The sequence below is a fragment of the Manis pentadactyla genome, chromosome X (genome assembly GCF_030020395.1).
Source record: "Manis pentadactyla isolate mManPen7 chromosome X, mManPen7.hap1, whole genome shotgun sequence".
NCBI lineage: Eukaryota > Metazoa > Chordata > Mammalia > Pholidota > Manidae > Manis > Manis pentadactyla.
The window spans coordinates 127,102,583-127,120,259 of NC_080038.1; the positions used below are offsets into that span (position 1 = coordinate 127,102,583).

Here is a 17,677-nt window from a genome sequence, read left to right on the forward strand (position 1 = left end):
CATAGGAGATATGATCATAGAAATAAAAAATCTTAAATAATCCACAAAAACAAACTGAGCTACTATACAAATTCAGCAAAGTTTTAAGGTACAAATAAACATAAAAATACTGGCTGCATACAGTATACATTACTCACTAGCCATAAACAATCTGTAAGGGAAATTAAGAAAACAGTTCTACTTATAATAATGTCAAAATAATAGAATAATCAGAAATAAATTTAACTAGGGAGGTGCAGGATTTATACACTGAAAACTACAAAACATTGGTGAAATAAATTCATGATGAAATAAATAAGTGAAAATGTATGCCATATTCATGAATTCAAAGACTTAATATGGTTGAGATGAAAATATACCCCAAATCAATCTGCAGGTTTAATGCAATCTTTATCAATATCCCAAAGGTCTTTTTTGGAGATATGGAAAAGGAAATCCTAAAATTAATATGGAATTTCAAGGCATACAGAATAGCCAAAAATAATCTTGGAAAGGAAGAACAAAATTGGAGACACACTACCCTGTTTCAAAAGTTACTGTTATTGCTTACCTCCCTTACTTATAAAACTTACTACTGTTACTACAAAGCTACAGAAAATGAAAGAGTATGGTACAGACATAAAAGTAGACATATAGATCAAGAATATATTTGAGGGTCCAAATAAATTAATTCACTTACAGTCAACTGATTTTTAGCAAGAATATCAAAAGCATTCAGTGGGGAAAGAATAGTCTCTTCAACAAATGGTGCTGTGACAAGTGGATATCCGTATGCAAAAGAATGAAATTTGACCCTTATCTCAAACCATACACAAAAGCTAACTCAAAATGGATTAAAGACTTCAGTGTAAGAACTAAAACTATAAAACTCTTAGAAGAAAATATAGCAGTAAACTTTCATAACTTTGTTTTTGGCAATGGCACCAAAAGAATAAGCAATAAAAGCAAAATTAAAGTGGACATTAACAAATTAAAACTTTCTGTGAATCAAAAAACACTATCAAGAGAATAAAAGGCAACCCATGAAATTGGAGAAAATCTTTTTAGTTCATGTATCTGACAAAGGTTTAGTTTCCAGAATATATTTAAAATTCAACAATAAAATTCAACAATAAAAAGACAAATAACCCAATTAAAAAATGAAAACAAACTGGACATTTCTCCAAATAAGGTACACAAATAGTCAACAAGCTCATGAAAAGATGCTCAATGTCATTAGTTATTGAGAAAAGACAAATCAAAACCACTATGAGAAATCACTTCATGCACACTAGGATGGCCATGTATATACGCAAAAGAATTGAAAACAGATTTTCAAACAACTTATACATGAATGTTCACAAAAGCACTATTCATAAAAGTCACAAGGTAGAAACAACCCAATTTCCATCAATGGATGAATGGGTAAATGAATGTTTCATATCCATATACAATGGAATATTATTCAGCCATAAAAAAGAAAGAAATCCTGATACATGCTACCCTGTAGATAAACCTTAAAAACACTGTGCTAAGTGAATGAAGTCCAACACAAAAGACAACATATTACATAATTCTATTTATATGAAATATCCAGAATTAGTAAATCCATAGAGATAGAAAGCAGACTAATGGTTACCAGGGGCTGTGAGAGGAGAAAAGGAGAGTGGCTGGCTGCTTGGTGAGTTTCCATTTGGGGTAATGAAAAAGGTCTGGAAGTAGATAAAGGTAATGGCTGCACAATATTCTGAATATATTTAATGACACTGAATTGCATACTTTAAAATGTTTAAGATGGCAAATTTTATGTTACATGTATTTTACCACAATAAAAAGGTTAAACATTATTTGTGCAAAAGACACCATTAAAAAATTGAAAAGAAACAAGCTATAGACCAGAGAAAATATTTGCAAATCACATATCCAACAAAGGATATGCCATATCCAGAATATAGAAAGAACTCTCAACTCTTAATAGTTCAAAATTAAAGAATCCAATTGAAAACAATAGCAAATGATTTGAGCAAACACTTCAACAAAAGGGGTACCAAAGAGGGTTACAAGGATGGCAAATAAATGCATGAAAATATGCCCAACATCATTATCCATAAGAGCAATGCAAATTATAGCAACAATGAGATAGTACTACATGCCTATCAGAATGTCTCAAATGAAAATGACTAATATTAAATGCTGACAAGGATGCTGAGACAGTGAAACTGTCAAACATTGCTGGTGGGTACACTTTAATATATATGGTATAGCCATTCTGGAAAACAGACTGGTAGTTTCTTATAAAGTTAAACATGTACCTATGTTATGTTCACACAGAGCCCTATACCTGAATGTTTGTAGCAGTTTTATTCATAGTAGCCAAAAATTGGAAACTATTCAAATGTCCTTAAGTAGGTGAATGGAAGAACAAACTGTGGTAGGTACAACTATGCCATGGAATAGTATTCAGCTATAAAAAGAAAAAACAGTTGATGCACAAATCTCAAAGGCATTATGTTGAGTAGAAGGCAATCTCAAAACATTATGTATATTATGATTGCATTTATATGACATTCTGGATTCCGGAAAAGGCAAAACTATAGGTATAGAGTACATATCAGTGATCCCCAGAGGTTAGGGGGGAGGGGAGGGTATGACAAGGACAGCACAAGGGAATCTTTTGGGATGATGAAATTGTCCTGTATCTTGATTGTAGTGATGGCTATATGGATTACTTGTGTTAAAATTCACAGAATTGTACATCAAAACAGTAAAATTTACTGTGTGACAATTCAAAAAATGAATTTAATTTGATTCAAAAAACAAAAAAGGAAAGAAGAAAGCCTGTGCCTGGAATATTCTACTTCTAGAAATCAGTTTTGCTCAGGAAATGAATGAGGACCCAGCATGGTATGAAAAATATGCTTCAGTCTCAAAGTCAAGTAAAAAGAAAAACAGGAGACAAATAAAAGTCTGATTTAAGATAAAGGACAGGAAAAATGTCTTTTAAAAAAGGCTGAGATCTTAGAAGATAGGTTAGATACATATGTATGAGAAAATGAGATATCCAGAATGCAAGGTGCAAGTTGCTACAGCACTGGCGAAAGCAAAAGCAAAAGGATCTGTACCCAGGTCCCACTAGTGAGGCCGTTGTTAGCGAGAAATCTTCCCAGTCATGATGGCTCCCTTCCAGCATTTTTATCTGGCAAACTGAACTGGTTCTGGAGGACTGAGCTACCGTAAAGAGAACGGTGGAGGATGATACCTGCAGGGCTGCTTCTCAGACACCCTAGTTGAGCCTCAGAAGTTCCTCAAAAATACACCCAGGCGCAGGAAGCCCCATTGTTACATTTTACAGAACGACTCCCCTTTCTCCAAGCCTTTACACGTGTTAAAAACACACAGCCATGACTGCAGAGTTTCCTCTGCCAGTGTCTCCCAGCTTTTGTGTGCTCAAGCACATCCTCCAGTGGAATAGATAGTCCACAGTTATGGGGGCCTAGTGGGTCCTGTGGGTTCTGCTAAGCCTTTGAGTATAAGCTGTATTCTCAAGAAATCCTATCATAGCTACAATGTGTGTCGCCAGTGCTGCAGCAACTTGTAACTTGCATGACAACCATAAACGAATCAGGAGACACCACTGAAGAGAATGGCGGTTGTAAGAAGTGATTTCAGAAAATTTGGACTGAACTGAGAAAAGACAAAGAGGATCAGCATCAAAATATCACAAGAATTACTGGGGAAGTTTCAGGAGGAGAGAGGTTTTATAGACAAACAGAAGTAATTGTCTGTATCCTAAAGAAATATGCTAGCAAAATTTATGGGGTTACAGCTCTAAGGAGAGGCACAGCAAATATGAACCATATAAAGGGCATGCAGCCAGGGTAATAATACAGTCTGGTTTTGATGGGAAATTATCTCCTGAGTGGGATTATGCCATTTAAGAGGTAAAGGTAGACAAGATTTCTCTGCACAGTGGATGATTTTGGAAGAACCACAATTTATATTCCATATATCTCACTAAGGAAGACCCCACAAGAGAGAACCTAGAAGAGTAGGTCTAAAAAAAAAAGTCTAAGTCAGAAAGCAGAGAGAAAGTAGAAAGAAGAAAAAACACTCAGATCCACCCCACAGAGAAGGAGAAAAGAGGGGAAATTCAACTGTTAGAAACTTAGCTGAATCTCTCAGAAAAGACTAGGGAGAGTGGTGCAATACTGGAAGCCTACCCCACTACTATAGAAAAACAGCATTTCAAAGCCTGGAACCTTCAAAATCTTAGGTAAGACACCACCATAATTAACATCGTCATAGGATATTTCTTCCATTTGAGTTTTCATTTATTCCCTATTGGTCTTTGTGTTACTGTCGTCATACATTTCACTCCAACATATGCTATAAATCCCATTTTACATTGTTATTATTTCATCTAAACCCCACATCTTTTTAAAAGTTTAAATAGTAAAAATAAAATATAAAGGACTTATATATCTACCCATTTAGTTATTTTTATGGTGCGTTTCATTCCTTGTGTAGAACCATATTTCCATCTGGTGTCATTTTCCCTTCTGCCTGACAGAAATTCTTTAACATTTCTTATAGTATCAGTTCTAGGTTGATTTTGATTGGTAGTTTTTTTTTCTTCATTGTGGGATGATTCCAAAGTATCAAGGGTCTGAGCAACTGAAAGAGTGGAGTTGCTATTATTGCAAATATTTCTTTGCAACCTGGTAATATTTGATTGGATGCCAGACATTGTGGATTTTACCTTGTTGGGTGCTATTTCTGTATTCTTATAAATATTCTTGAACTTTGTTCTGGGCCATAGTTAAGTACTTGGAAACAGTTTTATCCTTGCTTTTACAGTATGTTAGGCAGATCCAGAGCAGTGTTTAGTCTAGAGCTAATTCTCCCCCACTTTTGAGGCAAGACCCTTCTGAGTACTCTAGCCCTGCGGATTACGAAGGTTTCCAACCTGACTGGTTGGGAACAGGCACTATCTTGACCCTGTGTGAGAGGCAAGCCCTGTTATTTCTAATCCTTCCAGGTGGTTCTTCCCTTGGACTTGGTTACTCTCTGCATATATATGTGCTGATAGGTACTCTACTGGGTACATGAGGAAGATCTTTTGAAGATTTCCATGGTTCTCTGTCTCTGTCTCTCTGCAGCTCTCTCCTCTCCAGTACTCCGCCCTGCCATCTTGGTCTCCCAGAACTCTAAGCTCCATTTCCTCAAGGAAATCTTCCAGGCTCTGGCTGTGATCCACCTCCTGGCACCCTCTGGAATCTCAAGGCGGTGAGTTGGGGCTGTCATATGGCTAACCTTGTTTCCCATACCTCAGGGATCCCTGCTGTCCTTCGTTGCCTGACAGTGTCATGAAAATCATCATTTCATGTATTTTGTATGGTCTTTTAGTTGTTTCAAGCAGGATAAATTTGAATTCCTGTACTCCATCTTGGTCAGGAACTGAATTCCCAATTGAGCTCAAAATCATGGAACTCTAATTTCTTTGCACTTTAACAAACAAAAAAACGAAAGCATTTGATGTCTAATTCTAATTGTTTGGGCCTTTCACTTCCTTGTATTTCAACAACCATATTTACTTTTCAGGCTTTAATTTTTCCTAGAATCTTCAAAATGGAAGGAGATTTGCAATCCAGTTCAGAGCATCTCTATGCTGTTGGCTCTTCATTTCAACATTTAATCTCATTAGAGAGACTCTGGTCAACTGTATGTTTCACCTGGCTAGATACAAAATTTGAGGGGAAAAAGAACAGGTTTTAAGGTTTTAAAGTCTTGGGGTTTTAAGCCTTGAGTTAATTCATAAAACATATATTTATTTATTATCTACTATGTGCCATATACTAAGGATAGAGCAGTGAAGGAAAAAAACAAAAATCCCTGCCCTCATGCGTCAAGTAATGTATTTTGGGAGGAAGAGACAGAAAACGTAAATAAACAAATGAGAAAAACACAATGTGAGTCAGATTGTAATAAATGCTAACCAGAAATAAGGAATGGATGGTAAAGTGGCTGCATTTTGGATAGTGTGGTCAGGGGAGGCCTCACTGAGTAGATAAGGAAACTCAGGCTGAGAGATGTTAACTGATTTGCTCAGGGTCACACAACACCCCCAGCAGCAGAGATGTGAATGAAATCTGCATTTATCTGTTTCACAGCCCGTATGTTTTCAATGTTCTCTTTGAAGGAGCTTGAGACCTCAAAAGGTCCAATTCCCTTTTTAAAAAAAACACAGAAATTGAGATCCAAATCACTTTGCCCAAGATCACAGGTTTCACTAACTTTCCTCTGGGGTATACTTGAAGGAAGTAGAGTGAGGACCTTGCCAATCCCTGCGGGACCCTACGCAGAAGGAAATTTTGCTGTCCCCTTCAGAGGACACACATCACCCTCCTTGGCCTCTGGGGCAGAATGGAAACAACAGGAGTAAGTGGACGCCCTTTGGAAACAGTTTTTCACAGCATCATGATGAACACTTTCCATGTCTGACTCACAGGCCAGTATTATTTTCCCATTTTCTGAGGAGAAAAAGACACAGTGTGGCTTGAATCAAATTCTGAATAGAGAGACCTATTTAAACTGAATTTCAAGCTGTGGGCAGCTCTGAAAGACTAGGGCAGTGAAGGTCTAAGCAAGCCCTTACTCCCAGCCTGGGAGACAAGAACGAAAATGGAGGAGGGCCCCTTCTCATTTCTCACCCCACTTCGAGTCAAGCCGTTTCTGGCAAATGCTTGGTGTGGGCCTTGCTGGACTAGTCCTTGGAACTTGTGGGACTCTCTAGAAATGGGTCTAGGGCAAAGAGTTTGTGAATGTAGGCCATGAGATGTTTAGGCCCCTGGTGAGGACCAGGCTGGGTTCTAGTAGTGATTAGTATCCATGACTCCTTATAAAAAAATCCTCAGATTTTATAGTTATTTTGGAACCAAGTATATACCATGGTCCCTGTTACATTTAATAGGAAGTAGAAATATGGAACTTCAGAGTCAATAACTTATAATAATACTTTTACTGAGTGCCCACTCAGTACCAGGTTCTATGCTAGTAGGCTTGGGTTATATGGCAGTCAATATCACAGATGGGTCCCTATCTTCACAGAACTTCCTGTGTTGTGGGTTCATCACCAGTAAGACAACTGAGAAGCCCCCTACTTGGGAGAATGATGGAGATTAGATGACTGAACTCAATGGAGAAAACTGGCTGTACAGAGAAAGTGAGATCACATAACATCAACAGGGACTTGACTCAGGCTGGAATGACTGGGGGAAACAGTGAGCTAGAGGTAGTCCAGAAAGGTCTTGAAGAGGAAGTAGCTTCTGGGGACACCTCAGGCTCAGAGGGAGAGACTAAGGAGAGACTTGTTAAGAGACGCCAGCAGAAGCCTTGGGAGGACACAGCCCTGGAGTTGAGCTTGGCTGCCTGCCTAATTAGCAGTCTTACATTGTAACTCAAGGGTACAGCTGAGTCTGGCCTAAGAAGAAAGGATGGAGAGTCCCATAAATTAGGAGTAAGGAACAAGCCACCACTATGGATGGGAGGGGTAGAGCTACATGAGTAAAAGAGACTATCTATGGGCTGAACCGTATCAGTGTGAACTAAGCTAAATTGAGGGAAGACAGAAAACACACTTGTGACTTGTTTTACTGGATTTCCTCTGTTATCTCAAATCTCTGGCCCAGGGGAGCAAAGAAGATTGTCCTCCCTGAAGCCTCATAATGCAGACTGAGGCTACTACAGGCATACCTCAGAAACATTATGTGTTCAGTTCCAAACCACTACAATAAAGCTAATACCACAGTAAAGCACATTGAGTGAAGTTTTTGGTTTCCCAGTGCATATAAAAGATATATTTACACTATACGTAGTCTATTGAGTGTAAAATAGCATTATGTCTAAAAAGTGTACACACCTTAATTTAAAATACTTTATTGCTAAAAAATGCTAGCCATCACCTGAGCTTTCAGCAAGTTGTTATCTTCCTGTTGGTGGAGGGTCTTGCCTTGATGTTGATGGCTACTGACTGATCAGAGTGGTGACTGCGGAAGGCTTGGGTGGCTGTAGCAATTTCTTAAAAGAAGATTACAATGAGGTTTTCAACATAGATAGACTCTTTCTTTTATGAATGAGTTATCTGCAGCATGCAATGCTGTTTGGTATCATTTTCCCACAGTAGAACTTCTTTCAAAGTTGGAGTCAGTTCTCTCAACTCTTGCTGCTGCTTTATCAATTCAGTTTTTGTGATATTCCAAATCCTGTTTCCATTTAATCAATCTTTACAGTATCTTCACAAGAGTAGATTCCATCTCAAGAAATGACTTCCTTAGCTCATCCTTAAAAACAAATCATGTTTTTAAGTTTTTTTTAAGTTTTATCACAAGATTAAGTTAATCACAAATTCAGTCACATCTTCAGGCTCTACTTCTAATTCTAGTCCTCTTACTATTTCTACCACATCTATAGTTACTTCCTCCACTGAAGTCTTGAACCCCTGAAAGTCATCCATGAGGGTTGGGATCAACTTCACCCAAACTCTCATTAATGTTGCTATTATGACAGCTTCCCATGAATCATGCGTGTTCTTAATGGCAGCTAGAATGGTGAATCCTTTCTATGTTTTCAGTTTACTTTTCCCAGATCCATTAGAGGAATCACAATCTATGGCAGCTATAGATTTACAAGATGTATTCATTAAATAATAAGACTTGAAAGTTGAAATGACTCCTTGATCCATCGGCTGCAGAATGGATGTGTTAGAAGACATGAAAACAACATTAATCTCATTGTCTATCTTCAGCAGAGCTCTTGGATGACCAGGTTCATTGTGGATGAGCAGTGACATTTTGAAAGGAATCTTTTTTTCTGAGCAGTAAGTCTCAACAGTGAGTTTAAACTATTAAGTAAACCATGTTATACACAGATGTGCTGTCATCCAAGGCATTGTTTTTCCATTTACAGAGCACATGCAGAGTAGATTCAGCATAATTCTTAAGGGCCCTAGGATTTTCAGAATGGTCAATGAGCCTGGCTTCAACTTAAAGTCACCAGCTGCATTAGCCCCTAACAAGAAGCTTTGAAGCCCAGCATTGACTTTTCCTCTCTAGCTATGAAAATCCTAGATGGCATCTTTTTCCAACAGAAGCCTATTTCATCTTCCTTGAAAATCTGTTGTTTAGTATAGCCACCTTCATTAATATCTTAGCTAGATCTGGGTAATTTGTGCAGTTTCTCCATCAGCCCTTGCTGCTTCACCATGCACATCTATGTTACAGAGATGGCTTCTTACCTTAAACCTCCTGAACCAACCTCTGTTAGCTTCAAATTTCTGTTCTGCAGCTCCCTCACCTCTCTCAGCCTTCATAGCATTAGGCTTTGGCTTAAAGGAATGTTGTGGCTGCTTTGATCTTCTATCCAGACCACTAAGACTTTCTCCATATCAGCAATAAGCTTGTTTTGCTTTCCTACCATTCATGTGTTCACTGGAGTAGCACTTCTAATTTCTTTCAAGAACTTTTCCTTTGCATTCACAACTTGGCTAACTGTTTGACACAAGAGGCCTGCTTTTGGCCTAGCCCAGCTTTTGCCATGCTTTCCTCACAAAATTAATCATTTCTAGCTTTTGGTTTAAAATGAGAGAATGTGACTCTTCCATTTGAATATTAGAAGCCATTGTAGGGTTCACTGGCTTAATTTCAATATCATTGTGTCTCAGGAAAGTGGGAGGCCCAAAGGAGAGGGGAAGAGATGGGTGGAGGGTGTGATGGCTAGTTGGTGGAGCAGGCAGAACACACACAACATTTACCAATTAAGTTTGTTATCTTATGTGGGTGCAGTTCATGATGCCCCAAAACAATTACAATAGTAACATCAAAGATCACTGATCACAGATCACCATAACAAATATAATAATAATGAAAAAGTTTGAGATATAATGAGAATTAACAAAATGTGGCACAGAGACATGAAATGAGGAAATGCTCTTGAAAAAACAGTGCTGATGAAGTCGTTCGACTCAGGGTTACCACAAACCTTCCATCTGTAAGAAACATAATACATGCAAAGTGCAATAAAACAAGATATGTCTGTACTGGAGAGAAAAAGATGCCAAAGGCCAAAGCTATATGGTTTTTTTGAGGAGGAACCTTTGTGACCATAGATGGTGGCAGGAGAACTTTAACTACAGGGTGCCCTAGGTGCAGGCAATCCAGATACACCTGTACCAGGAAGGCAGAGAGGCAGGGAGGCAGGGAGGCAGCCCTGTGCTGTCAGGTCATCCCAGTACTTCTGATCTGGGCATTGCATTGCTTTACTTGCCCCAAGACTGATTCTGAACCATAGACTAGCACAACTGTGGGGTTGTTAAAAACCTTCTAGAACAGTGGCTCTTAACCTAACACTTCTTTTTAATATAAAAATGTAACTCCTCCCACTACCCAAAAACACAGGTGATTCAAACTGCCTCTACATGTAATTAAAAAATAATGTGCCGTGATGTGAAAGAGGGATAAAAGGGAAAGTGAGTTATTATAAAACAATATTTATTGGACCGTAGTACACGAGAAGACAAACATGCCCCAACAAACTTCCAAAACCTATCTGGAGGGCAGTACTAGCCCTATTCGAGAACCACTGCTCTGCACTGACCTCAGTTCCCACAGGGAGAAACTGGATGCCAGAGAAATGAAGGATCAAATCATGCTGCCTTTTTTCTTTTTCTTTCCTTTTTGCTGGGTCATTGTAGCCTTTCAGTGGGATCCACTTAGAGTTTCCAATCAGAAATGTTCTAGAACTCCTACTATCAGGAAGCTCACGCTCTCTTCAGCAGCTCTTGCTACCATATAGGCTGGTGATGAAAAGCATGGGGTTTGGAGCTAAAATCTTTGGATTTTTGGCTGCCACTCAGCAATTATGAGACCCTGTGCCAGATTACTTACCCTCTCTGACTCTTTTCTCATACGTAATTTGGAGGTAAGTTAGTACCTACTCTGTAAGATCAGTATAATGTATGAGAGGGCCCTGATAGATAGAAGCCTCAGTAAGTGGTAGTTATTACTATTTGTATTTGCGGCACCCCGCTAACTGCTTCCAGCACTCTGTTAATGCAGTTGTCACCACTTCCACTGCTACTGTTGCTCACACCACAACTGCTACCAGGGTCCCCAGAAGGGGCAGCTCTTCCTTTCAGTAATACTCTCTTAGCCAACCTAATGAGATCTATTCTCATACGCATACTATTCTGAATTAGGAAAGGTTTTCTGACTATTTTGGTTTTGTTCTTTCTTTTCCTATGGAATGAGGTTCAAAGGATCAGGCCAGAGGGTGTCTGAAGGTCATCTTCCAGTGTCCTATTAAGTGCATTTCTCAATACTTCCAAACTGGTGTCATAGGAAGGAGCCCCGGGACCTCACTTTTCTCCTACTTTCAGTTGAGTTTCTGTTAACCCCCAATGTTGGAACAGTCTTTATCTATCCTTCCTTGTTCTTATTTTTAATCCTGCTATATTGAGAGCCTTCATCATTTATCCCAGGAGGCCTATCTGTCCTAAAGCAAATAAGACTCCAGGTGGCTTACCCTTCTTATCACAAAGTGCCCAAAATAGAAAATTGGATTTGGTCCCCATTGTGACCCTTGTCCCAGTAATTTGGATAAACCCTATGGCTCCTTTCAGCAATAATGAACCTCTAGTTTGGGGCTTAGCCAGCCTTGCAAGCTTGCCAGGCTGGCTCTGGCCGGTGTGGAGTCGCAACAGCGGGGGAGGGGGAGGCACACTTAGATATATGTAGGGTCCTTGGACCTTAGCAAACAACTGATTTCCGCAGGCATGTCTCTCACACAGATGTTGAGGCACCTGAACAACACACTCTCTCCTGCAACCCTTTTGGCCCCTCATGTGAATGCATACCTCCCCACCAGCTGATGGAAACAAGGGTTCTAGGGAAATATGTGTAAGGAGTGTGTATGGTGAGGGAGGAGGAGTGCCATGTTTGATCATTTCCAATTTATCCTGAGGTTAGATACCTGTGTGAATTTTCTATCTGTCCACATTATTACATCCCTAAGGCCCAAGGAGATTAAAAATATTTTTTAACATGATTTCTGAGGTTTCTTTCTCAGAACTCTGAGAATATCACAGTGCTAGTAGCCCTCAGGGTATCTGGCAGCTACCTGGTGGGGGCTTCTCTGTGATGTTTCAATCACAGCAAAGCATAAGGATGGGTAGAGGCATGTGCACATGTATGCATGTGTGAGTATGCATGTGCGTACGGGCGCACACACACACACACACACACCCCTTCATGAAGCCATAGTTCTCATTCCATACCCCAAAGCAGCTTCTGTAAACCCTTAGAAACTCTCAGACAAAAGAAAAAAAGAAACTTCAAGTCACGTTTTTGTTTGAAATACACAAATCATTATCAGAACCCCTCAAGCATGCAGTATCTCATATCTTTGAACTGAGCATTCTTGAATACAATTTCCCTATCAGGTGAGATACACACACATGCCTCCAAACCGTTACCTGAATTTCATCCCAGTGGAATTCAGAACTACTTGACAGAGTGTTTAAAATCAGAGATTGAAACTTAATGCAAATTGTACTTGACTGACCAGGAGGAGAACAAAACTGTGAAGTCAAAACTCCCATGGGTTTTGTAAAACCAGGTAATTAGCGGAAAACTGAAGAAGATCATGGCAGCAGATATAGGAGCTAGTGCCTCTAAATCCTCATAAGACACAGGACAGAACACAGCACTTATGACACAGCATGCTCCATCTCTAATCACATCATTCTTCCATGCCATCTCCATCATTCTTTTAGTCAGTGAACCTGCAACATCTAATCACTTAGTACCTCCCATTTTATTTCAATCATAGCCATACGATTTGGTCACAATAGCCTCCCTTCTCTGTCACACTCTGTGTTTAGCTAATTTAAAGGTACCCTCCTTACTACCTCTTCTGTTCATAAGTGTCAGCTAAGCTCATTCGAATGCTTGGAATTCCTGACTGGGAAGCTGCAGCCCAGCATGACAGTAAAGACTTCGGGCTCTGGAGTCAGATGGGAGTGGATTTGAAGCCCACTTACTAGCTGTATGATCTCTGGCAGATTACCTTACTTCCCCAAGCCTCAGTTTCCTTTTCCAAAAAATGGAGGTCATAATAGCACTTAGGTGACAGGATTGCTGTAAGGATAAGTGATATCACCCATGTGAGGTGTCTGGCCCCAAGTAGGCATTTGGTAAATGTCAGTCATCACCACCACCCTCATCATTCCTGCTCCCAGTGTGATGAAACTGTCCAGGTGACCCTTACACAGAAAACTCCTTCTATTTAACTCCAAAACATTCCACTTATAAAATCTGTAAGTGGATTTTAAAGGAGCTTCTTCCTTTCGTCCTCTGATTTTACTTCAGTAGCTATCCTATGCCTCAAGTCTTCCACAGTGGTGCAAATTAACTCCAGCATTTTGCTGACAGTTATATCCCTGTCCCATGGCTGCAAAGACTTGTGGAGAGCAAGGTTCTGGCCCTTGGGATACTGTCATGAAAGGTAAGCACTGCCTTTCACTAGGACCACATGCAATAGGAAATTCCTCAGTGGGAGACTGGAGAACTATTAAGAAAGGAGGCATGCAATGCAGGATAGCCAAACCATGGCTAATGTCTGCTATGCCTAGAAGTGCAGGGAAAAGTACAGAACTAAACCTTATGAAGACAAAGCCTAATAAATGTTGGCTAACTTCCCCCTTCTCCCCATCCATACTGAAGAAGAGTAGCATAGCAATAGAGTCATCACATTCCAGGACACTGTAGTAGTCCATTGTCCTTGGAGTTCAAGAGCCTGCCTCTCTCTTGGGATCTCCTCCTAGGTGGTCTCTTGCTTCCAAGAGATTAGACAGGGATCAGCTTCATTCTTTTTGTCTCCCTCTTCTTGCTCTCTCTCTTTTGGCCTGATTACTTTCAAAAATCAAAGAGATAAGAAGAGGACAGGAGTGCAGAAAGACCATGGTTAGTGATTCTAGGTATTTGGGAGAATGCCCTTGCTCTAATTCTCTCTCTTCATTTTTGCCCCTAAGATCATCCTTACTTGTAGATATTCCTACTCTGGTAGTAAGAATATACATGTCAGTCAGTGGGAAGTAGATAAAAAGATTAAAGCCAGAATCAGAGTCAGGGCCCAGCCCAAATCTTAGCCCAGTAGCCCTGCATCCAATGGAATTAAAACCCCTTTGAACTCTTGATATAACAGGCACTGTTAGTGCTCCACCTATGTCCCTTTGACCTTTTCACACGCTCAAGCCGAGTTCCACCTGCCAGTCTTCCTAGAACTGCAGGTCCCTGTGCTATGTACATGTGCAGCAATCCAAAAAATGCCAGTGAATTAACACCCCCCCCACACACACAGGAGCAGTGAGTTGTGGCTCCTAAGTTTGTGTCTAAATACTTCAGCCCCCTTTCCTTTTGGGTGGGATAATTCTGAGTTGTGTGTGTGTGACACCATTTTCCACAGTTTCCCAGTATGATTACCTATCAGTCTATCACTGTGGGAGCTGCCTTAATACCACATCCTTTATTGCCTGTCTTCATTTTCTTTATAACTATCCCCTATGCTTAGAAGTATTAACTGTAATTCCCAAACAAACCACTTTTATTCAAATCCTTATTTCAGGATCTGATTTCTGGAGAGCCCAAGCTAAGATTCCATGATTATCCCTAAGTCAGTTGCTAAAGAGACCTGAATGAGATAGAAGCTTTCTCAAAGTGTTTTTGCTATTTTGTCTTACTATAATCTGTATAATGAATCTTTGGTTCTGAAATCATAGCCTAATAAGGACTTACTAGCCAAATGGGATCTAGAGAGAATAACTATAGATCAGATATACTATAATACATTTAAACAATTTCTTCTTGAGACTATCAATCTTCAAAATGTAAAGGACATGGAAAACCATCATTTTACTGTGGAGTAGGAATGTTGGGATCAAGAGTCATTTTCACAAATCGGCAAATTAAGGGGATTAGGAAAATCTACTCCTGATCACTAAACAATGCAAACTTTCTCTGACTAATCCAAATTAGTACACAAATCCTTGCCAAGCTTTGTTTGAAAAAGTTGCTTGAAAAAATGAAGGATAAGGATTTCTGAAACAAGCTGAATACATTTAAAAAGAAAGTATCAATGGAACAATATGCTATCAGTTTCAACAATGGATGGATGACAAAATCAACAACAAACAAAACTTGCTCTCTGAGCACTTGCTTAAGTACAGAAAGTCTGGTAAATGCTTTATGTACACTATTTCATTTAATCCTCACAATAATTCTTAAAGGTATTTTTTGTCCCCATTTTACACATGAGGAAACTGAGGCACAGAAAGGTTGAGTAACTCTTCCAGGGTCACACAGCTAGTAAATGTTATAGATAGGGTTTGAAATCATGGTTTTCTATTCCAAAGCACAGGCATTTTCTAATTTACCTTCTGGCTTCTCACTCATAATTTTTATTGCTATCCTTTGTATCTCTCTTCATACATGTTTATTTCAAAAAAGATCAATTATAAAATGTAGAACTAAATGTGATTTGATGTTTAAACCTTATAATAATTTATAATAACTTTGTAAATAAATTCAGTCATGACAAAAAATCCTTAGCCAGATCACGTGTCTGATCTGGGATTCATAAATGACAGCTGTCATATCACAAGGAGTCGACAGCACATCATATGTCCAATTAGGTCTGCAGATTCCACATACTTGGCTGTTTGACAGAATCAAATCGGGTCTGGTTTACACTCTGGATATGGCTTTTGAGTTCCACATTGTCACATACCTGATGCAGAACCTAGCAGAGTATTTTGCACATAGGACGTGTTTCCAGGCCCAAGGCCCTGCCTCACTTAAACATGAAACTATAATCAGCCCAATCAGCAGGATTTGAGGTACTTTCTCCCCTCTGAAGCCAGTATGAGCTCTCTCCTTGATTCCCCTGTCCTGCCCCAACTCTCCTATACTCTGCCCCCACCCTTCCCATACCTGGACAATTTATAAGGTCTTCTCCTGGGTCTTAAAGCTAGATTCCTAGATCCTCAGGTTTCTATCTCCTCCTGTTTTCCTGGGCACTGACAGGAGACCCTCCCTGTTCCTCAGAAGTGCTCTGTGCCTTCCTGCCTCTTTGCCTTTATTCACAGTATCCCCTTGGTCTGGGATACCCTCCTCCCCTATGTCTTGGTTTCTGCCTGGCTCTTATCTCAGATTCCTGAACCTTGCCTGAATGAGGTGCAGATGTAATTCCAGCCCCAGTCTCCAGTCCCTGTTCTCCAGACCAGCTGGGAGTACTTACTTCGGCCTACTGGGGTCTCCAACCTTGACCTGGCCCCTCAGATCTGGTGCCTTGCCAGCATGAGCCTGATAAGGAGGTAGAAAGCCCTGAGAGGTCGCCACCAGCATGTCTGTGTCAGCTGGAGGCCCGGCTTCCAGCATGTGCCTGCAAATATCTAACTTATTTACTCATCCTGCCCTTTGTTTGAGTTCTTTGAACACAGCAGGCTCCCCCAAGTGATTTCAGAGAGCATAGAAAGAACCCTGTCTTCATCAGCCCGTGAGTGAAATGGCAAGTCAGGCCTGTAAATAGGATTCTGGCCTTTTCTAAGACTCAGCTGCCTGTAGAGACATGCAGCCCTGCAGCACACCCCTACAGACACAGGGCTTGGACAGGAGGTGGTAAGATGAGTATTGATGTGGTTTGTGCACCTCCAGATAGATGATTCTATTTAAAAGGGAGACTCGACTCTCAGTGAGAGTCCTGTGGACTCCGTCAAGGAGAGCAGTGATGTGATATATTGTTACAAGGGTCCCACTGGCTATTTAGATAATCCAGTCAGTCGGCCTGAACCATGCCAGCCCTTTGCATATATTGTAGGCAATTTTCACACTTTCTTCTTTTATGGTCTTCAGAAAGCTGAGCATGCTGTACGCACACTTCTGGAATATAAAAAAGCCAACTGCTTCTGGGTTTTCCTGAGGTCCATTTTCACTCATGGTTATTGAAAGATAAGTCTGAGACCCCCTTCTTGCTACACTTGCACCTTCAGCTGGAAATGAAAGCTCCAAGTGACTGGAACCCTAACTCTTCCTGCTCATGGGCCAGCTGAGCTCAGCACAGGGGCTTCCTTCCCACCATTGTGCCCTTGCAGAAGGACATGTCATCACTTGCCTGGATGCTTGCTGTTTTGTAATTGCCTAACCCTGACCACCATCCTCCCCCTCCTCACCCAGTCTTCAGCCCCCTGCAGTCCTCATCACAGGCCAGACTTCCATTTAAAGTTATTACAGCACACATATAATGGTTGCTTTCAGCCCTACAAAAACATTTCTACAAGTAAAGAGGATCACCTGGTGATTTTGTTTCCAAAATGTTGGCATTTTTTTCAATAGAGTTGAAGCCTATTTGTTAGGGCTGCATTACTCTATTGATTAGAAATACCAGGGGGCCATGTGCCCTAAAGCATCTACTCACACAGTTAAAGGGCAACCAACCTGGATTAGTTCATTTAGCAAGGATGTCAGCTCTTCTCAGACATCAGTGACTTGCAGACAACCCCTTCCATTTTAAGTCACTATTCTTAAGAAAGTTAAGATCCCTTTGAATAATCTGAGATGTGTGAAATAAGGTTAGTCACAGGATTTCCTGC

At 40.2% G+C, this 17,677-nt stretch overlaps 1 pseudogene; it reads right to left on the minus strand.

Moving 5' to 3' along the window:
- LOC118935119 (TLE family member 5-like) overlaps nt 1–16,466 on the minus strand; it is a 33,305-nt pseudogene extending 16,839 nt beyond the window's left edge.
- Between the last annotated feature and the right edge of the window lie 1,211 nt (nt 16,467–17,677).